The sequence below is a fragment of the Aquila chrysaetos genome, chromosome 12 (genome assembly GCF_900496995.4).
Source record: "Aquila chrysaetos chrysaetos chromosome 12, bAquChr1.4, whole genome shotgun sequence".
Classification (NCBI taxonomy): domain Eukaryota; kingdom Metazoa; phylum Chordata; class Aves; order Accipitriformes; family Accipitridae; genus Aquila; species Aquila chrysaetos.
Genome location: NC_044015.1, coordinates 34,753,846 through 34,776,847, shown reverse-complemented (window position 1 = coordinate 34,776,847; position 23,002 = coordinate 34,753,846). Strand labels below are relative to the sequence as shown.

The following is a 23,002-nucleotide window of genomic DNA, read 5'->3' as shown; positions in this document are numbered from 1 at the left end:
CACAGGATGCAGTGAAGCCTAACTGAAGGTAATGCTGGGGAGGTATGGGGGTATTACAAAAATGACTGCCATTGATGAACCCATGCACAAATTTGCTGATTGTCCCTTCTGTACAATGTGCAGTAAGTCAGGAGGCCATGTATTCAGTGATAAGGAGAAAGCAAAGTATAGAAGAATTGCTCATCAAATACTGTGTCCTGCCTTCTGTTTTCTCAATGTTGCTTGAATCCCATGGAGAAAATAGGCAATGAAGTTTCCACTATGCAATGAAGATTTCATTATTTTGCATATGCAGAAAGGGGATAGGTTGAGATTTAAACACTCAAGTATTTAATTTTGCAAACTTGCTGCTATTTGGACATGCCCTTTATTTTTCTACCCATTGTGCTTGTCCATGGTTTCCCATGTGCTATGTATGGTACACATGCTGTCCAGAATATTATTGGGCATCTGTGCAAAATTGCAGACACTTAAACACAGCTGCTGGAGTTTTGCCAGCTTCTATTATTGGTCACAAGCAGAGAATGACAGTAGCAGACAAAGCACCTCATGTAATCTTTCATTGATTCATGCATTTGTGTGTTATATGTTTCTCTTCAAATGCTTTTTGTTGACTGGAACACAAGCATCCTCCCGGAATTATGTATTTGTAGTCAAACCCAAGAACATCCTGAAAATTAGTGATTTATTCCTGTGCTCCTTTTCAAGTTTCATTTGTAACACTCTGGCTGTGATGCTAATGCTTGTACGCATGTCATGGTACAACATGAAATTGCTGTAAGATATTCTGTCAGTTCAGTTGTAATAGTTGTTTAAATTAGCTAGTTGTAGTGGCTGCGTAGTGAGCTGATCCCAGAAAAACTGAAAGTATAAACACAATCAAGTTAACCTTTCTTACGTTGCATACTCAGCAATATAGTGCAGCATATATACGAACGTGTTCCTACATGCACGAAACTTTTAACAGAAAGTGATTAAAAATCTAAGTTTGTAATGAGGCTTGAGAATTGTTCCTTTATTAGGGATGTCAAGAAAATTGTGTCTGCTTTCAAAATGAAGCAAGTGTGTGTAGGGAGGAATACTTGACAGTTCTGCTGCCACCTTTTGATCATATCCTGTAGTTACAAGTAGTGGTTGAAGATCACTTAATCCAAAGTATCAAAACTGGAAAAAGTATGTATATACCTCTATAGGGCAATAATTATTTAATGTATTGATTCTAGAGTTTTAACTGAGCAGGTGGCCATCTTGGGCACTGCACTTGATGTACGGCTTTATTAAGCAGTTTTGTTCAAACTGTATAATAACTTATACATTTAAAATGAGAGGACTGATAAAAATGATAAATAAGTAATGAATTGCAGCTATGTTCTATTCATTTTCTCAACTTATGAGGTCTTTACTGTAATACATTTTTATTAAATGTGGCTTAAATCAGGGTTGCCCACCTTCTCTGTCATTAAATGGATCTGGCTCTCTTGCTCTCTGCTTCTCGCTTTCCTTGAGGTTGCTTGGAGATTCCTCAAGAGGCTGCAAGTCATCTCTTGGGACTGAAATGTCAGCATCTCCTCTCATTATATATGAATGTCCTATATGTCAAGATTGCATATGTGTCTCAGATTGTGTGGTGGGGCTCCTTCTTGGATGGACACACATCTCAGTGTAGGGGGAATGTCTCCTTTTTAAGCAGATGACGTGCATATCCAAGGATGCGATGGTGCGTAGTACTCATGTGCCGTGGCAAAGCCTTAGATAGCCTACTCATACCAGAAATTTGAGCACCCAGTGGCCTACTCGGTTTGTAAAAGCATGCTGTGAGGTTGGACGTAGAGCCCACTGAAGGAGGGGTTGGTTTCTTTGGGTTTTTGGTTTTTTTAGGTTTCTAAATAACAGATTCTGAACTCGAACTTGGATGGCAGGTATGACTGCCAGGTCTGGTACTCATTTCTTGGTTAATCTTCAGTGTTTTCCTAAACTGCCAATCCATAAAGCATAGCGTGCTGTGCCAGAAAGATGTTTTAGAATTAGTTCTTCAGGGACTAAATAGTCTAATGCTATGGTGATGGAAGCCATATAAATAACAAGCTATATTAAAAATATTTTAAAAATATTTGTTCTAAGAATGATTTGAATATTTGGATCTGTTGCCAGTAGGGAGATATTAAATTATTACACTATAAAGATAACTTTGTAATAAATGAATGGTCTTCTTCACAGCGAAATTCCTTAATATGAGAATATGGATCTATGCCTCACTGAATCACAAGCCAAACTCGCTGCTTCCATGCAAGACAGTGTTATCCTGGCAATTACAGATGTTTAAACTTTCTAGAGAGCTACTATATCTTTTTCAAGTTTAAATGTATATAGGATTGAATCAACAAAAGGGTTAACTTTGAGATTAATCATCTCCTTGGGCTTAGATTAGTGTTTAGAGTAGAGGGTAGCTGGGAGCCACAGCTGTTTCAGAATAGTATGGTTGCAGGAAATGTTGGAGGGGGCTGCCAGCAAGGGGCACCGTGGCAGGAACAGAAGCTGCCTGAGAGAGAGACCTGTGTTTTAATCAGTGACCCGTGCTTGAAATGTTTGTTAGTATGTTAACAGGCAGAAATGTATATTTTCCAATTCCTGCTAAGAATGGGAAATAAGAACCTTGGAGTGCTGGAAGTTATTTGTCAGGAGCGATTAGCAAGAGCTGAGACATTATAAGAAAATCATTTGAGAGGGAAGCCATGGTCCCCCCTGCAGACAGGCCAATTATGGAACACTACAGCAGCAGCAATACAGGAATGGTCATGCGGAGCCCAGAATTCATCGCTGTGGTTAGCATTATGGGTAAGTAGTATTATTAACGAATGTACAACTCTTGTCAGAGCTAAGGATTGCTAGCAGGGGTGAAACACAGGGAGGGAGCTCAGGAACAAGCTGGAGCAATCTGAGAAAGAGAGGTGGAATATAGTTTAGACAGCCTTTTGTTTTCAGGGCACATTTTCACCACAGTACGTGAGAAATCAGGTTTGTAATTCCTGATAATGGGTGATGCACCTGATTGCTAGTAGTCCAAGCAAAAATATAATGCACCAAAATGCTCAATTATTTTGTAAGACTGCCTCGTGAACAGATTTTGCTCGTTTGCAGCTGAGTTGTTTGTGCTTCTGTTTATCTCGGATACCCATTACACTTTCATTTACGCTGTGACAGTGTTTGGCTGTATCTGATTCTCACCAACTCAAGGCAATTAAAACTGCTGGCCCAATGTCACTTGTCTCAAAACATGCTCAAGCATAGTAGGATTACTACATCTCTGCTCTAAGGCTGAAATGTGTGTGTTTAGGGGATCCAGCTACAGTATGGAATAGGCTGAGTATAAAAGGGTTAGATAAGTGGAATTGTTGAAAATAAGATGAAAAATTAAGTGTGGTGTTATCATCTAGCTGTAAGGATACCTTCACAGACACTTCTAGAGATGAAATAATATGAACTCGTTATGATAAAATGTTGACCCAACTGATGTACATGCACCCAATTTCAACACATCTTCACCCCCTGGTACTTGTCTTCCATAACAGACAAAATGCCTTAAAAGACAGCAAGGTAAGCTGCTAAAATTCATAGCTACCAGTAACTAGTCTGTGAATGCACAGTGATATGTTATTTATCACAAAGTGAAGACAAGTTGGAATTTGAATGATGAGGCTGAGACATGAATGTATAGAGCCTGGATATTTGTTTTTATTGAAGAATAGCATGTCTCTAAATGAGAAATGAATGACACAGCCCAGAAATGTTGACTGTCTCAAGGTGAAGTAGGTCAGCTGGGAGAAACCCTGATCATGAGCAAGTCTGTCAGCTGTTGGGAGGCATCTTTCACCACCTCCTCCTTCTGTACTCTTTTTTTTTTTTTTTTTTTTAATGTTTTGGCTTATGCTATGCTGTTCACTTCCTGTTGTTGTTGACCTATTTCTCACATGTTATTTCCTTGTGGCAGGCCTGTAATGGGCTCAAACCAGTTGGGGAGGGGGGTAAGATCACAGCATGTCTAGACCCTATAATAGAGCATAACTGTGAGGCCTACCAACAGGATAATGGTATCCCCAAAAGTTTGCCTGCAGCACTTGAATGATGATATGTAATTTCTAGAAGGCCATGCCCTAAAAAGCAATGTTTCTTTGTTTCATCTGCTTCAAAATGACAGTTGACTATACACAAGAAATGTATAGTTTTAATTGTTAAGTGTGGTAGTGGTGAACCTTGTTGGTGTCTGGTGCCAAATATATATTGCTTTTTAACTGCTTGTCTTTGGTGCTGGTCCAACTTTGGTACCTATGCCAACTGCTCTGCTGTCGCTAAGAAAGGTGAAAGTCAATAACCTGCTACAGCAAGAGTTGAGAGGGTGAGATAACTTTTGACATCTCCTAATTTTATAGCCGCAACTATGAGTAAATTGGACTTTTCAGAATCTTTCCCTGAAGTCCCTGTTCAGTAAAACTTGTGGGAATATAGTTAACTTTATAAGCATGCATTTAAATTGAGATTTAAATATGTTTGTGTGTTTTACTGTGCAGAGTTGGATTGAAAAGTGACCGTGTCTTTTGTTATGCAGGCTCAATTTAGCAAAGCACTTAAATGCCAAACAGTAAGCATCTGGCCTGTGCTTGCACTTTTTTAATAGCTGCCCCAAATGAATGATTTGGGGCATTCCAAACCTTTGGCATCCAATACAAACTTCAGATACCAGTGAGACCAGACTGGATTGACTACAAAACAGCCTGGACTATAATTATCTAGCTTTAATGGAACAATTGACAAAGGTTTTTTCTTTTGCCTAATGGGTAAAAGTGTCCACTAAAATATCTCAGTCATGGTATTACTTAGTTGCAACCCTTTATTCTTTCAACATACTCATAAAGATGAACCGGACAGAGGTAAATGCACTGCCTGAATCAAGTTTCTTACTGTCTTCGAAACTGTTCTTTTCCATTTCAGCTCTGTATTTAATGCCAAAATATTATTTCTGGTTATTTAATGTTACTACATATAACTTGTTTTTTCTACAGCCAATTTTTGCCTTACCTGTCTTTATGGACTAACATTAGGAATGTTTCTCCAACGTGTTCATTAATGAAAGCTCTCACAGCCTTCACATTCAAATAATTTAGTTCAGCAGATGATGACTCAGATGTATAAACCACTTGTTTCTTTTCTTGCAATTACCCAGCTGCCAGGCCATAATAGGATCGTTCCCTTGGATGTTTCATCTTAGCTTATACCCTACTTTGGCGAAATAGCTGTATCACACTATACTTAATTTCTGAGAACACAGCTACTACCTGAGTCATTATAAACTGAAAGTCTTGCTTTAGGACATCTATAACTGTTGCCAAATCTTTTTTTGGGGGATATGAGTGTGTGTGTGTGTAATCCAGTGAGCCAGTCTGTCAGCTGCTTCAGATGACATAACTACCTTAAGGTTAAGGCTGAGCTTTTGATTCCTTTCTTCAGCGTGGAATTTCTTTTCATTATGAAGTATTAGAAAAGGCTCACAGTGCAAATCTTTTCTGACTCTGACTGTATTGTAGTTGAGAGCAGGGCAGCATGGCCACAGTCACATCAGATGTTCCCAATCACGTATGTCATACTCATCATTAGTCACCTCCACAAGCTCCTGCTTGTAAGCAATAACTAAGTTACTGAGATCTTAGTAACAGAGACATCTTACTCAACTTGGGAAAGAGTTGAAAGGTTCATCTCTCTCCGCTATGTCACCCTCTTTAAGAATCTTCTCCCAAGTTCATCCCTGCTCAGTCTGTCTGCTCCATTACCAAGAAAGCAGGAGGTCTCAGCTGAATTCTGGAAATTGCATGCTTGTTCCCAAGGGCCCAATCTCCTGTTATATAGCCTCATTTTGAAGTGCCAAAGACAACAGTAGGTATTTTGAGAGAGGCAACTTTGTCCCAAAGCCTACTGCCTTGTTATGTGATAGCAGAAATTTGTAATGGGACCTGCCTTTCTAATATCTGGGGGTAGTGTAATATGATTCTGCTGAAGCTTTGACTTGTTGCTTTTTCAGGATGAGATCTGATATACTTGCTGGATGAGATGTGATCAAAATATTTTGTTTCTCTTACTCCAGTAGTCTAATTGGTGAAATATAACATGACCCCTTTTTCTGGGGCATAACATCCAAATTGGCATAATCTGTCTGAATAGAAACTACCAGTTATTTCACATGAAGCACAAAGAACTTACGACTCCAATTTTATTGATTAGGGAGATAAATATTTACTTTAATATGTTCTTGGAGATTTTGTTGAAATTATATGTTTGGCAAGCCAGCATTGTATTGCCACCATGTTAAACTACTTATTAACCCATAGAGAAATGTGGAGGTATTTGGACATTATTCTCAAATGTCCCTGTGAATTTTCACATGTAAAAAAGGCCAGAGATTTGTGAATTGCAAATCTATGTGATTTGTCTTGTGTTTGTAAATGAAAAACAAGATAAATGGCGATCTCCTGGATTCTTTAATTTTCTATTGTAGATTACATGAAGAATACATTTAAATATAGAAATATGAGGGAGAAGGATGAATTATTTTGATACTTTTAAAATAGCTACAGTGGCAATAGTTTTTAACTAATAGTATTTAACTAGATAAGGCAAAGGCCATGTATAATGTATAACCTGCTGGGATAACCCCCTTCTGGTGTTTTCATCTACAGGTTACTGGTTCAAAAAAGCGGTTTGCTTGCTTTTCTTTCTTGCACTAAACTGTTGTTGGCATCTGTCTTAGGATTTGGGAGCTTTAGTTTTCATTTGTTCTTCCCAATAGTGTCTTCCATGCTATTGTTTGAATGGAACATGAGAAACACTGCAGAAGTATTTGTGAGATTTTTCTCTATTTGTGTCTTTCATTTTGGCACACTGTCAAGGTTAAAATCCTAATTTCATCAGGGCCAGGGTAATATTTTACCATGCATGGTGTAGCAAGGTGGATGTGCTTTCTAGAGAGCTTTACATTAAACTAACAGTGGTAACTGTGGTCTTGTATCCTTTTACCATGGTTAATTCAGGAACTGGTTGTTAGTTTGGCTACAGAAGAAGAGTGCCTAGGATAGGCTGCTTAGCTAGCAGATCATGCTGTGGCTGTCATGTAAATAAACCCTAATGGCATCTTTACTTGTATAATCTTGCAAATAAAGACTGTAGCACAATGGATGGATATAAGGAAGCTAAACTGATTTCTTCCCTTTTCAGTGTTCAACTTTTACAAGTTGATGATGCTGTTAGGAAAGGGGTGTTAGGAAGGCAACATGCAGTTGGCAGATATGAAATGCATCTAAATAAAAAGCCTGTTATTGCTTCTGTTTGCAAAACACTGATGTGAAGTATGAAGTCTCAAGATTTTCTCTTTGTATCGGAGAGATTGCAATGCCAATAGTAGCTTACTGTACAGTTATCCCACTGAAGCTAATAGCTGCGTTTTCCACCTCTTGGGCTCAGTGAGCAGCAATAAAGTGTCCCCTTGTTTAGAGATAGTAGAAGAAGTAGAAGCTGTATGCCACTGCGGGGGATGGCCTGGGAGGCTGGACCTTACAAAGCCTGAGTCTATACAGTAAGATGGATTTTCCTGGGAATGGCTGAAGTCAGGGGTCCCTGTTAAAACTCTCTGTACAAGGAGCTACAAATGAGGAGCTACACAGAGAAAGGAGAACATCATCATGTAGACTCGAGGTGATCTATAGTGGTTCCAGAGTGTCTACATGGAAAACGACCCTGACTTCTGCTTAACGTGAAGAATTAGAATTAGCACTGGCTTTAGATGATGGAGAACATGTCAGTCACTAGGAGGTAGCTAGAATATGGCGTCTCCCAGAGTTATTGATATTAAGATATTAACAAGTAAGTTATCATTGCTGTGTTGATGGAAGTCTGTGAGCAGTCAACATCACTGATGGTCTACAGTTTCAGGGCATATATATATGCCTGAAATAAAAATTGGCACCTGTAGCACGGGATGCTGAAATTATGTTGGGCACTAGTGGCATCGTTGTGTTTGTAGTTTGCCCAGAGCAAGCAGTGGAGAAAATCAGGACTACCTATATGTTAGCAAAAGGTGAAATGCTGACCAGCTGTTTCTCCATTTGCAGGGGTGACTTCTGAATAAGGAATGAGTGGGAAAATTGATAGTTAGTAGGGCTGGACACATGGGTAAAAGAACTGTGGGAATGCATTGGAGAAATATCTATGGATGGGTAGTACTGGTGTGAGAACATGTACTTTAGTTGTTGCCATACGTTCAAGGTGCACCATGTTCTTTCCTTAGGTGCTTAGCCAAGTTATGCTGGCATAGCTTTAAAGAGAACATGAATACATGGATAGGGGTTCATGTGTAGGTTGTAGAGGGGATCACAGACAGCAGCTCTTGTGGCATCCTGCTGCTTGTGTGCATGTCAGATGTGTGAAGAGTCACTGAAGTGAAGACTTCTTCCGTTAAGAAGGTGTGGATGCCTCTATTCAACAAATTGGTTTGACCTCACCCTTGCTGTTTGCTGACCAGCTCCAATGTGGGGTTTAAAGCAGCGTGGATCAGCTTCTGCCTGCTCTTTGCATCCTGGGTAGACTTCCTGACCTATTTCTCTGGTCATTTTATGGTCTCATAAAGGAACAGCACCTTAAAGCAACAGCACCTGCCCCTTCCAAAGCAAGAAAAGTATGCTATGGAAGGAAGCGCGTTGTAAAAGAAACTCAGCAAATCTTCCTCATAACAGCAGCACTAACGGTTGTTGCTGTAATTAAGAAAATGGCATAGACTGTTGTTGTACAATAATAATCTCCTGCTGCTGAGTAAGTGTTGAAGAATTTATTTTCTAAACAAGAGACATTGATCCTGTGGCAGTGTTCTGTTGCCATAACTTTGTTTACATCATAAAGGAAAAATGATAGATGTAATCATTTAAGTTATGGTGCTAAGAAGTGTCAATTGCTCACTCTACCAGTATTGATCTAAGGTGTTCCGACTGGCTTATGCATCAGTCCTTTTAAAGTTTCAGATAATTGGAGACCAAAGTAAAAGTATAGCTTGGTAAGCATGACGTTTCCCAATTACAATTGTCTCATTGATGGCACTTTTTAATAAAATGGTATGACCAATGAGTAACTAGTCATTATGAAGTTACGATTTTTAACAGGCATCACATGATGTAAGAAACCAGCTTTAAAAAAAATAAATTAATAAAATATTGGGGTGTTTGCAATTCTTCCCAACAGTTCTTTTAAATTGGATGTGCTTGGATTCTCCTTAGTTGCAGATATCCACCTGGGAAGATTAATTTTCAGAAATAGGATCTTGAGTTCATTTGGTTTTTTTTACATTTTAGTTTGCATATATGTTTTTATACATATAATCAAGGGCTTCTCTTGAGGCTATATGGAGATCCATGATCTATCAAGAAGGAAAAATAATTAACATTAAAAGAATATGCAATCTTACAATAAGCAAGAGTTATAAAACATGAAAAAGAAATTATAAACCTTTTTTAAGGATTTCAAAGGAGTAGTCTTTCATATTTGTAAATTCAAATTAGTAGGATCTAAAATTAGTGAAAACACCATTCAGATAAAGTTTGTGTTTGAATGCAGCTGTGTGGGAGCATTAACCTTCACAAAGTTTTAAATATATTTGAAAAGAAAACCCACCAAAACTAATTATACACCATTTTACTTCCCACCAGCTTCCCTGAAGAATGAAGAAATTGCCCTCTTTAGGTCCTTTTCTACAGTTTTTTCCATTAAAAATAGATCTTTTTTCTGCACAACAGGAAACACTGAAAGCCTGGTTTAAATTTTCAGGAAACTCCCTTTATTTTTGATCCTTTGAAATTGTAATGTTAATACATTTTCAATTAAATATGAACAACTCTCTGTGTATCTCAGCATGAAACACAAAGGGATTTTGGGACCCTTCCAATTACTAAGGCTTGAAGGTTTTTCTTAATTATTTAAATTTTACAATATTTCTTTTTATTTAAAATAAAAGTTGTGCTGTGGGGCTCCTTCTCACATGGAAACAAATATGACAGTATTCTTTTTGCACTTTCAAGAAATTTGTTATATAAAGTCTGGATGGAATTTTAAGACAGGCTTTTTTTACTATAATGTTCTTTTGCTGTTGCTTTTAGTATCTGCATTGCTGTCCAAGATAAAAGCTTTTGTTTGTTCCTGAAGAAAGGATGAGGACTGAATCAAAACTATAATAAATATATGTTCAGTTATTTTATCTGTAAATAAATATGTTCATTTCATTGCTGCAAAATGATCTTGACATCTCCCCAACCAATTTGGGTAGTCAGGATCCTTTGTACAATATCCTGTCTAGCTGTGACACTCTAATACAAAGCGTTGATGAGTGAGAAAAAGGTATTTTACGTGCTACAATGTCTAATATGACTTTAGGTGACAACAGTTCAGAGATAACCTCAGGTTGACAGACATTGGCTATATGTTCCCCAACTGTGAATAGCAGAGCATAGGGAGAGCAACTAACACTTAAATACAGGTGACAGTATCAGTAATAAATCATTATATTTGATTGATACCATTTAACAGTTATTGCTTTCTATCAGTCACATGGAAGACAAAATGCACTAATAACACCCAATATGGACTTTTCTCTTCATGCTCTTAAAATGCTGTTTCATTAAATAGCTGTCACTTACATAGCTGAGTAAAGTTGGAAGTTCAGGGTGCTGCATCCACCCAACACTTGAGTTGTGGCAGGTGTTGCAGAACAGCCCGCTATGGATGGATTGTGCATATTTCTGCCTCCCATTTTTTAATTGTTTTCTTACAAATGGGAAAATAATTTACTCTCCTTGTTTTGTTCTCTCATCTTAACAAACATATTCTGTTGTGTTAGATTACTAGAGTTCAGTTCGCATAATGGTGACAAGTGTGTCCATGTCTCTGAAAATGGTATCTGTTGCTGCAAGCTCAAAGCAAAACAGCATGCAAGTTAGTTTTGATGTCTCATAACAAAATGTCTGAGAGGTTTTCTTTGTCTCTTTCTTATATGCTAATTTAAAAAAAAACAAAACAAAAACAAAACCCCCAAAAACCCCAAAACAAACAACAAAACACAACACCAAAGCCTGAAGAATAATGTAGATGCGTAAAGCGGTGATATCTAATGTTGCTCCCAATAGTATTCATCCCCAGTTTGTTTTGGATAATGTTATGTCCAAGGTGTTCCTGGGACTGCATCATCTTATTAACAACTGTTTAATTAAGAATATAGGTAAATTGTTTCCAAACTTGGATTTCTAACTGTTACTTTAAAGCTACATGTATAGCCAGTAGCAAGGAATTTGATTTTCAATCAGAAAGCTGCATTTCTTGTAGTGAAATCAGTATTTAAAATCTGTAGATGCTCTATAATGGATTTATTGTTCTGGCCTTAGACAACTAGAAGTGAAACTCACGATAGTACTGTTGGAGCTTGGACATTTTTCAGACTTTGTAATTGATATCTGTTGTTTTAGCGATTCTCAATATGGAAGTCAATATTTATTACGTTTAGTAGTAAACTTTATCACTGTATATATATCTCATTCTCTACTCAGAGCATGGAAAACGCCATAGATATGTTTCACAAAGGCAAATATTACTGATATTTTAATATAGCCTTATTTTTTTTCATTGAATGGAAAAATGCACGGAGCTGGCAAACAATTAGTTGTGGAATTTGGAGGTTTTTTCCCCTGGTTCAGCAGCATGTTTCACATTGTCTTAACTTTGAACTAAATGAAAGTGGCAGTATCTGAATTATGGGTTGGCAGATTGTGGAGTACGTGGATTTTGTGGTCAGATAGTCTGTCCTGCCCTGATCTGCATACTGCTCCCATGATCAAGCGTTTGAGGTCTTTCCCAAGTATAAAACTTGTGAAGTGAGGTATGCAGTCAAAGTAAAATTTATATCGTACCTGTTCCTTTCCTCTGTTTGAATTTGTGGTAATAAAAATCTATTTCTTTCCTTCCTTCGCAAAGGTGGTATTATGTTAAGCAGGATTGAATAACTTCATTGCTCGCTCAGCTGTACGGCAGTGAGTTGCGCAGTTCTGTTCCAGCGACGAGAAAGCCGTGGTACTTGAGCATAGTTTGTTAAATCTGTTTCACTGCTCTGTAGGAACGGAGCCATTGGAGGCAGAGGGAGCACAGAGGGTTAGTGATTCCTTGGTGTAGTCCACCAAGGGCTGTGAGAATAAAAGGCCCTATTTAATTTAATATTTCATAGATGGCTTGTGGAACAAGCAACACAAAGATATGGTATGCTTTTGTTGAACTGTAATACTGGGAAGATGCAACAGACGTGGGATGCATCATTATGCTTTTAATGATACTTCTAAAAGAAGAGTTTATTCTGTTTTCTAATAACCCAGTCCTCAGATAATGATTTTTTTTGTGCATGGCTGAGGTCAGGTAGTTTCTGGAAAAGATGCATCTTACAGCTGGAAGTGGACTGTAAAATATGTTGTCTGTCACTTTAGCTATGTAGGTCTGCAAGGAATCTAGAGGGACATATAGGCCCCAGGCTTGAAAATGTACAAGTATTTCAGTATTCAAATGGGCTTGTGGAAATAGGAGAGCAGACATTAAGAAAAGTAATCTCATAGAAATGCTTGTATGGCTATTAGTGTCTGGGTGTTACCCTAATAGTATGGAGATATGATTTGTGGTATTTTCTAGTTATTTTTATGCTTGACTCAACAGTTTGTTTTTTACAATCGTTTGGGGTTTTTTGCCAGTAAAGAAGTAATTTTTGAAGTTAAACTTCAAATAAGCAGTTTTGAAGACATTTTAAAGATGAGAATAGACAAAAATAAATATTAAATAAAAATGTCCTGTGAAGACTGTGGTCTTTAATTAAGCTTTCTATCTTAAATGGTGTTTTTTAAAGGTTGGTTACTGTACTTTTATAGAACATGTGTGCTGAATATCCTTGAGTTACTCTTGAGAGCTTTCATTGATGACAGTTTGGTTTAATTTACCTACCACTACAAAGAGATTAGGTTGTCAAGAAGATACCGTTGGAGCTTTAGGGATTGCTGAAATCCTTCTGAAATTAAAAGTAATACACATTGTAACTTTCTTTGATAGTTCTTTCATGAGGAAACTGGATGAAAATCAGCCACAAGGGAACTTCTTTTTTCTGGACAAAAGAGAGGGGAAAAAAAAAAAATCTTCTTGTGTTTATCACTTAATGAAAACAAAACAAAAGAATAAATCCCAACCCCCCAAAACCCACCTAAAAATCAAAAAATGCCCAACCTAAAAAAAAACAACAAAAAAAACCAAAAAACAAAACAAAAACCCCGAAAGAAGGGGAGGCAGGGAAGGAAGCTGCAGTTACTAACTTAACTCTTCAATGCTGAAAGGCACAATTATTTTTTTTCCCACTGTAATAGGCCATCCAAACTTCTGTCACTGTAAGTAGACTGATAGTTGAAGGTATCCTCCTATCTAAATATTATTTTGCTTGTTTCTATCTACACAGATGTGACCACTCAGGTCTTTGCTCAGTTAATTTCTTCTAATTGTTGTTCAGTAGCTGATGCAACGTAGTTGTTGGTATAAAGTCAAGCCTAAACCACAGAAGCATATTGTTTAAGGAAAAGGTGCTTTTCTGTCCTCTTTAATGGAGCCTACATTTTGCCAAAGATGAGAAAATATGAAGCTTGTACAAATATTTTTGTGTGTCTGTTTCACAAACACATCTGTAAAATAAATCTCAGTCAATTTACAAAGTTGAAATGTAATCTGCATCTTTGCTGTTATTGCAAATGCCACTGGTTTGAGTCTTTTTGTAGATGTAATGTCAGTTTAGAGATGATGCGCATTTAGGAGTTGGTAGCTTGAGAAATGCTGTATCCTACAGGAAAGAAAAAAGTGTAAGACAGAAGCGCTTCCCAAAGTGTCCAGTCAGTATGGATTTCTTCTCTGGTAGAGGAAGACCTTTGCCAGAAGTTCGAGTAAATCCTCCAAATCCATTTAATGTGTGACTCGGCAGAAAGCTAACAATGTTGCTCCCAGCTAATGCTGGTGTTTTTTGATAGGACATTTGTTGAACAGAGATGGTCAAGATAAACAAATGTAACTGTGTTCGTTATTAAATTGACTTAAATGAGGAACCCAACACTGAAATGCTCTGTATAATTTCATTTTCTAGGTCTCCTTTTAACAAATACGGTTCATTTGATTGATCTGTACGTGTAACTGAGCATGCCTTAATATGCGTGGTCTTTACTTTACTGTATTTGAGCACTCTCAGTTGTTAATAAGAATATGCCAGGAATGTCTGTGAAACTTAAAACTTTCTATAATTTTTAGACAGAGGTTGTCAGTGGTATATAGTTCTGTCCTACGCAGTCATTACGCAAAACATTTAAAAAAGCTTAATGTCATATTTCTAAGCCAAAACTTTATTTTTGTTACTTCTAGCTACAATAATATTAAAAAATGAGTATGGCTGAATTTTCCCTTTTAGTTTTGTTTTTGCTGCTTATATTTGTCTGAAGAAATCTGACTCACTGTCCCATTGCTAAAATAAGCATAATCCTTCATCTCCCATAAGGAGACTTTGATTCAAAGTCATCTATTGTACTTTGTTTGAGATTAGCTAATCCTCCGCAAAAGAGTTTATTCTATTTTTCCACTTCAAATGACATTTTATTGTGCTGTATATGAATTCAGAATAGTTGCAGTTCTCCAATATACAAACCTTAACAAGAGACAATTGTAATTAATTTGACCTCACAGGTTGGCCTTGTACGGTGCTCGGACTGGCTTCTGAAGTTGCAAATATGAAAACTGAGCTCCTTGTCCACTCAAACAGAATGTTTTTTGAATGCAATTGTAGAAAGATACTGGCCAGTTGGAGGGTTACTGAAAGTATGAACTTGCAATTTCTGACAATTTTTTATAATCTCTAGTGGTTTTATGTCTTGGACAGTGTGTTTTAAAAGCTGTTTCACAGAAAATTGTTTACAGCACTTTGTATCCTTTTTTCCTGAATAGCTGTGAATCTTTAGTTGTATGTGCTGTTAGCCATCTTGTGCAGTGAGCTGCATTATCTTGTAAACATTTTGCTTTATCCTGTGAATTTCGGCAGATTGGTACCAAACAGCTATAATTCAGTTGGCATAGTTTCAAGCAAACTGAATCATAAATGGCTATGGAGAGTTTTCATTTTATGTAAGAATGTGTGGAATTTGCCCACATAATCCCCAATAACCTAATATCTTCCTGCCATAGCTCTTTGGCTCCTTTGTCTCTAATGGAACTCATACGCTGAGAAAAAGCAACAAAAAAGGACAGTAGTCCTCATAAGCATTCACAGTAGTGTAAAAATGCCAATATATTAGCTATCTATAGAGGGGAAGCTAGTTGTGTCCTTGAGTTTGATGGTTCTCTTCCTGTGATTAATTCTGAGATCATTTTGTTTTGGTCCTTTTCAGAAACTACCTTAGATTGGGGGCTTATTTATGCTATGCAGCGTAAGAGCAACCAAATGCTGGAATTCCGGTTTGATCTGCAAACAAATACGAACCGCAGTTCCTCACCTGGAGGAATATTATATACAAAGAAAAGCGTCAAAATGCAGGTTTATTTAAAAGTAGCAGCAGGCAGCACTGGGCTTGGAAAAGTAAACTCGATCCACCATAGAGCTACACTTCTAGCTTTCTAGCTGACTACTATTTACTGTAAAACTGAGCAATATGTGTTTCCTAGCCTTTAAAATGATATGGTGTAGTTTAAGCCTATGTTTTCTAGCACACTATTTGATCTTGATCTGTTAGGTCTGAGCAGCGCTATTTGAAGTCTTTGTGGGCTGCAGTTTATATTAAAATGTACAGGGGACTGGAGGAAATGTTGTAGAATTCAGTGGCTGGTGCGGTAGCTGTCTCTGATTTAAACCCCTGAACAACACAGGAGGTGCTTGAGAAATTCTTTATTGTAACTGGAACATAAAATGAACCTTCTTCCTACATAAGGCAAATCCCAAATCTCTCTGGAACTGTAATTGACTCAGAATGTGATTAATGTAACTTAATTGTCTTGACTGTACATACATCAGGCACATCACCACCATCTGAGTCCGGGGTGCATTGAATCGCTGTCTAATTTCCAAAGGCACTTTAAAAGATGTCATCCTCTTTGTCTAGACACTGACACCTTTTGAGATGAGGAATACCATGTTCAGCAAGAAGACTGAGGCCCGTGTTGCACCTTGTTTATACCAAAGATCTGATTGCTGCCTACAATGCATTAGGCACATCAGAATGGCATTTTCATTCATCGGCTCCTATCTGAACTGTCACTTGCAGAAAAATTGAAGAGACTGACAAAACCTTCATCCTTTTTAACCTGAAATGAAAAAATACATTAAAAATATTGTCCATTAATGGACAGCAGCACATGGCAATAACTTGCAAAGCTGCTCTCTGATACAATCTTAAAGAATAAAGCAGAAGTACAGTTGATTCACTCAGTATTTCTTTGTGTAAGCTCAGCCATAAAGTTTGAAACTGAAAGTAATTTTTCTATAACTGGTGATTTAGCTGCCTGTCCCTCCATCTTCCAGGTCATTAAGTAGGTGGTGATGTGTTTTTGTTTGTTTTTAATATGTCTGTGCAATAAGAATATAATAGATTTCAATATTTTATCACTTTGCTCCTGAAATGGAGTATAAATACATTGCACCATGAGGTACAGAATGGTATAGGGATTCAAATAGGTGACAATACTAGCATATGAATTCAAATGTATACACATGTATACATTTGAAAGGACATTTGAATTTTGACAGAAAGCATTAAAGACATTGAAATTCATGGTTACAAGTGAAATGTACCATATGTCCTCCAGCACTTAGACACAAAGAGCACATTAGCAGAGTAATTAAAGGGCACCCTGTTGTGGCTAGGTGGTGGAGGACATATGGTGTATCATGACTAACCACGAATTTTGAAGTTCATATTGTTTTCAATCATAACCTTGTTCTTTGTATTTTATATAATTCCTGTGTGTTAGTATATATTTCAGTTGTGTTGGATATCTCAGTGTCACTACAGAGGTCTTCTGAAATTGTCAGCCTGACAAACTCATGTTATCCGAGAATCTCCTATTTTAATCTAAAATGACTCAAACCATGGGGATCAGAGCAGTGACTATTTGATGAAGGGGCAGCACATGTGTTTGTAGCTTTCTTCTGTTTCACACTTGTACTTCCTTATTACCAGTGCGAAAGACAACATGTGACATGGAGACACTTGGAAAATGTAGATTGTCGCAGGCAGATTCTGCATGTTCCACCTCCTCTTGAAAACAGAGCAACTCTTTTTGCCTCTTCCTCTTTGTCACTTGTAGCAAATATCATGCAGCCAAAATTCAGCTCAGAATTTTGCTGATGATGTACAAAATAAAGTAGGATCTACTTTGCACAACTTCAGGTGAAAGATTTCCAGCTGGAACACAACAAAAACATTGATTTATCTGTAAACGTGTTATTCAGGGACCCAGAGTTGTTTAAGAGACTTTATTTACATAGTTGAATTTCTAAACATAGCTATTCTCTGGAAATGCAAGTATCTGTTAGAGATATAAAATCTGTGTATAAATAAGCCTTTTGTCTCTAAGCAAACAGAACAACTCTGAAAGTTTTATTCTAAGACAGCAAAATCAAATACTGTCTCAGCATGAACTGTTAGTTGAAACCAGACATTTGCCATGGTTTTTCACCTGGATGTAGCTGATCAACATGAAACTTGAGGCTGACCTTGGGGAAACTACAATCAGGTGATGAGTACCTGGCTAGATTTAGGTCTACCAAGATTTAGGTCTGAGGATGCTATTTGCAGCTGAGATCCTTGAAACAACTAGGTAAAGGTGGAGGCACTAATCTGGTTCATACCTAAATTTCCACTGGCAGACTCCTAAAACCTATGTTTTTGATGCATGTGCATGAACACACTGAGCCAGTCCGTGCCAATTGCACAAGAAATTCGTGTCAGGAGTTAATTTGGCAAAAGTCCTCGAACCACTTCCAACCCTATAGTAAAGCACTATTTTTCTCCCTCTTATTCCCTAATATCTCAGAAGTTAAAGCTCTTGGAATATAGGAAGTTAAGATTATTTTTTTTTTTTCCCCTCTCTTTTTTTTTTTTTTTTACCCCCCTTTGGGGATCTTTGAAGTCCCAAGAAAGTAATCTGTCTTCAAAACAGTTCTACTTTGCATCAAATACTTAAACTTTCATAGAATCAGAGACATCAACTGACGCACAATATTTCTTCTTATCCAGTGAAGATCTATTATAAAATATATATACATTGCAGGGAGTGGAGTCTGGAAACTTGCTTACAGTCATCAGGCTGGAGGCAGGGAGTTAGTCATTCTCCCAGGACATGGAAAATACAGATTTGGTTCCCTCAGACTGTTCAGAGCTTTGAATCCAGTGCCTCCTACTCCCAGTGTGAGTAATCCAACCATTACACTGCTACAGAAAAGTGGGGCATCAGCACCAAAGAATATAGTCCTGACCAAATTTGACTTTCCAAGTGTTTCCAGGAGACTTTAGAGAGGTTCAGGTAGTTCTATGCTAAAATCAGATCATGGAGGTTCAGCTCAGGACACTAATGTCTAACTCCAGAACTTGGAGTTGTCTAATAGTTTTTTGGTGTCTTCAAGGTTAGGTAGTCCAGAAGAATGAGTGGACTGGAGAGTTGCTCAGCACTCTGGTGGGCTTCAGATGCATAAATGGGACTGGATTTGAGCTTCATGGCCCAATTCCATCTTGCTCTATTTGGACAGAGTTCTTAGCACTCGTTGTAGCACAGAATGAGAGCAACTCACCCAAAAAGATAACCTGCATCTTGGGAGGTGGAAGATTTGAACTGAGATCCACTTGGGCAAAGAAACTAATTGAATGTGTGTTTGGCACTCCACAGTAATATTCAGTCCTATACTCCATTGAGTAGAAAGTGAAACTTAAGAATGAAGTTTAGTCTCGTTTCAATCTTGACTATTAAAGATGGTGTTAGGTAGCCAATTCCAGAACATGCCTAGCCAGTGCTGCATTAATTGTTCAGAAACAAAAGAAGATAGTAAGATATCCCATATTTCTCAGATGAGAAAGCAATTTTCTCTATACAATGTACTTCTGCATTTGGTAATACTGTCAGCTTCATGCTGTGTATCGTGATGGGAATTGAACTAGCAAAAGTTTTCAAACTTGTTGCTATTCATACAGTTACCTGTTTTTTCTTTTACTTGAGTGGTTGTTAAGCTCACTATCTTAAATAGAAAAATGTTTAATTTAGCTGTGGGATATTTTTTGTAGAAATTAAACACTTGCCTGGGCATAGAACAATTACAGTTTGTAATATCTTGGTAATGCAACATAGCCAACTGCAACCTTTAATTAGGTTTGCCTTCAGAACATTGCCAAGTGAGAATCTGAATTCAGACAAGTGTCCAGATCTCCTTCTTGGCATCTTCTTTCAATATCTGTGAGAGCTTATTTTCAGCTTATGCTGTTAGCCCTATATCCTCTGTTACTGTTAGAAGTTGTACAGGAAGGGTTTCATTTCTAAAGGGTTGGTTGTTTTACAAACTAACTTTGCTGGAATCAAAATTTCCTCAGTTGCCAATTTCTATTGATTTCATCTTCAAGGCTAATAAAAAAAAACCCCAAAGTTATAATTGTTTAGCCTTCCAAAAGAGGGGAGGCTTTTCTTGGTCTTTATGATGTCTCATTCTTCTTGGATTTTCATATACAAAAATTAAAATGTAAGCTCTTCTGGGCTCGGAGTCTGTTATTTCTGTCTGTCTGTGCAGCACTGCACTGTGTTTCTATCTGAACAGAGCATGTCTTGAAGAGAAAAGAACTATCTGGGAACAACTTCATAAAGTGTTTTAAGAATAGAAGAGACTTTTAGTTTTTTGTTTGTTTGTTTTTTTAGCAAATATTTCTGCAAGGTTTCACTGGCTCAATTTCCTAGGTTCAGGATGGACTTCTGCTGAGAAGATTCATATCCCAGAGACTGGTTCTTTTGAAGATATGGAAGACACTGGCTCAAATACTTTGTTGGCTTTATCACAGCTAGGACCTTGAATCAGAGCCTGTTCTACCACATGCAGGAGCAGCCATTGCCAGGCTCTTGGCTCTTTGGGAATGTGTCTCATGCTGGTTCCCTGGAGGGGATCTGTTTAAATAGGTTTTAATTTGGTGGGAGTGTGACTTAAGTCTTTTAACATTTTCTAGCCATTAAGCAATGAGCTTCTCTTGTATGTTTGTTGATTGCCCCTCCGCCGCACACCCCCCCCCCCCCCCCCTTATTTCCTGTGGAAAAAAAGTTTTGAAATATTTTGACTCATGGTAGGTGTAATGGAAAGCGCAGCATTTCAAAAGTCAAAGGAACAGTTTCATAATTTGTCATAGAAATGATCTCTTATGATGTTTGTATTTCTGTCAAACTACATGCCTTTTGTTCCTTAGTGATTCATGGCTCTTTTCTTCAGGAGTGAATTTTTAATTATTTTTTTTTTTCCTACTATTGTTATATTGCACTGAGATTTTTTTGTGGACAGGAATACATCTTTGAAAACCAATATTCTTCTCATCCAGGAATTGACTGGGATGTAATCTCTGTGTTGTACTTTCTATCCTAGGCTGTACTTGAACATAAACACTCTGGCATCAGGTGTTGTCTTATTCACTTGTTCCTTCTGGTTTTTGTCCCCATTCCCCAATTATTCAAGCCTGTACTTGAGTTTTTTTGAAAGATTTTTGCTGATTTTCATTCCTGTATAGAAAATTGGGACTAAAATGTAGTATTCTACAGCAAACCAGCAGTGATTCATTTGTAAATTATTTGTGTAGTTAACAGCCTAAACACGTAAAAATGGAAAAACTGACATAGATAACTTCAGGGAAAACGCTACGTAAAAACCAGCTCCCTGTTGAATGTGCAAAGCAGTGGTCAAGGTTATGCTAGTTGCATATTTTGCTGATCCCAGGGTCTAGCCAGGCAGAAATAAAGCACAAGGATATCTTCAGGATGCCCCTTTGGTTTAATGAAGAAATATGCTGATACTCTGCAATGTGTTTCATCTTTGGGATTTCATCAAGGACAAGAAATCTGAAAAACAAATAATGTTTTGTTTAGGGAACTTTATTTTAGAAGCTACATTTTTGCTCTAAAAACCCATTGTTTTTTTTCCTTCTGCTTTGCTTTTTGTTGAAAATCGTTGCGGGGGTAAATCAAAATCTTATGGGAAAAATAATCATGCTGAAATGACAACAAAGCCTACTTTTCTCTGTCTGGTAGTGGTGGCTATTAATAAGTATGGCAAATTTCAGCACTACTGAATTCTGATGCTGACTTTACCATTTTCCTGATCTCCATTTAAGCAAGTATAAAAGACTATTTTCATTTAGTAATGAGATGTGATTGAAAAAAGTAGCCTTGTTAGATTATTATCACTGGAAGATACCAAAAAAATTAATGGAAGTGTTCATATCTTACATTTCATTTCTTTCTATGCAGTTATTCAATTGCAGTATTAACCTACTTGCAAGTGCAAGGAAACGTATGTCAGAAGATTCAAACCTTTCACACACAAGTTCATTTTTTTCCCCACTGCTGTTCCATTTAAATCAATGCCTGAAAGTTACTTTTAAGTCCTTTGTATCCTTTAGAGTATTTATGTAAGCTGTCAGGGAACCACCAACATTAAAGCAGCAAAATAACTCCTGCTTTGAAGGGAATCCTAAAAATCCAACAGAAACTTTACAATTGCCGTTAAGTATTCAAATACAATTGTTTAATGAAGATGTTAGCAAGTGATTTTTTTTGAAGCAGCATGTCACTTTAAGATCACTCTTCTCAAGGCAGCTGTTTTTACAAAAAGGAAAAAAATAAAGGCATTGTAAATCAAAGTCTATTTGGCAATTTACAGATCGGTGGGAATTGAGGACACTCTGGCCCAAATTTTGCAGCTCAGGTGCCTGGATTCATTCTTAGGGATATATTCTGTTAAAGGGAAGGATCTGATCCCAAATATCATACTGAAGCTGCATCAGGAGAACTGTGAAAGGTATCAAGTCTCATCTGCTGGCAAGTGTCCAACATATTTGCTTTCACTTATGGGTGGGTCCTTTTTATTTTGTAGCTAGGGTTCAGGGAGTTCCCAGTGTGGCAGAATATCTGGACACAGCTATAATTTTGCTTTAGGCTTCTGATTTTTTTGCTCACACATTTTTTGGAAGTCTACCTGGGAGAAGTGGTGATGCAGAAATAGTCTTAACTGTCCTGTAGAATAGAGCTATGGTCTAGCTACTAGTTGTGATGTGTATTTCATACGTTTCTATTTTTTTAACTTTTATAGATATCAAAATATGAAACATTGGAGGGGATAGAGGAACCTCTGCTAGGTTCATACTAATACAGGATAGTTTACCAAGTCTGCGTATGCCTGTGTTCGTGTTCACGATTTGAAGGTGCTAATAGTGTGTCCAGCTTCTCCCAATCTGAGGGTTTGCCATTTAGACATCAAATCACAGCCTTTTAAAAGTGGGGCTGTATGGTAAGATCCTGTCACGTGTTGTACAAACATATCACACTGGCACTATCGTAGTGGCATGTGGGGCATTAGGAGTGAGACTAATGTTTTCTCACTTCTTTCTCTCCAATCCTGACATCCCCAGCTCAGTTTAAACCTTCATTTGTGTAACTCCACCATCTATCTCAGACCTTTTATCTCAGTAAATGAAGCTCAAACTCAGAATATGTTATCAATAGGACTGATAATATTTGCAGATGTACAGAGAAAGGATTTGGAAATTGTTTATATTGAGTATTGAAGACATAGGCAGCATTTAAGAATGTTATGACTGAATCCAGGCAGTGTTCAACCTTAATTTCAACCTAAGATTGAATTTTT

General features: G+C 37.5%; 1 protein-coding gene across 6 annotated transcripts in view; it reads left to right on the top strand.

The window, feature by feature from the left end:
* BEND5 (BEN domain containing 5) overlaps window positions 1-23,002 on the top strand; it is a 979,469-nt gene that overhangs the window by 331,942 nt on the left and 624,525 nt on the right. The window lies entirely within an intron of this gene.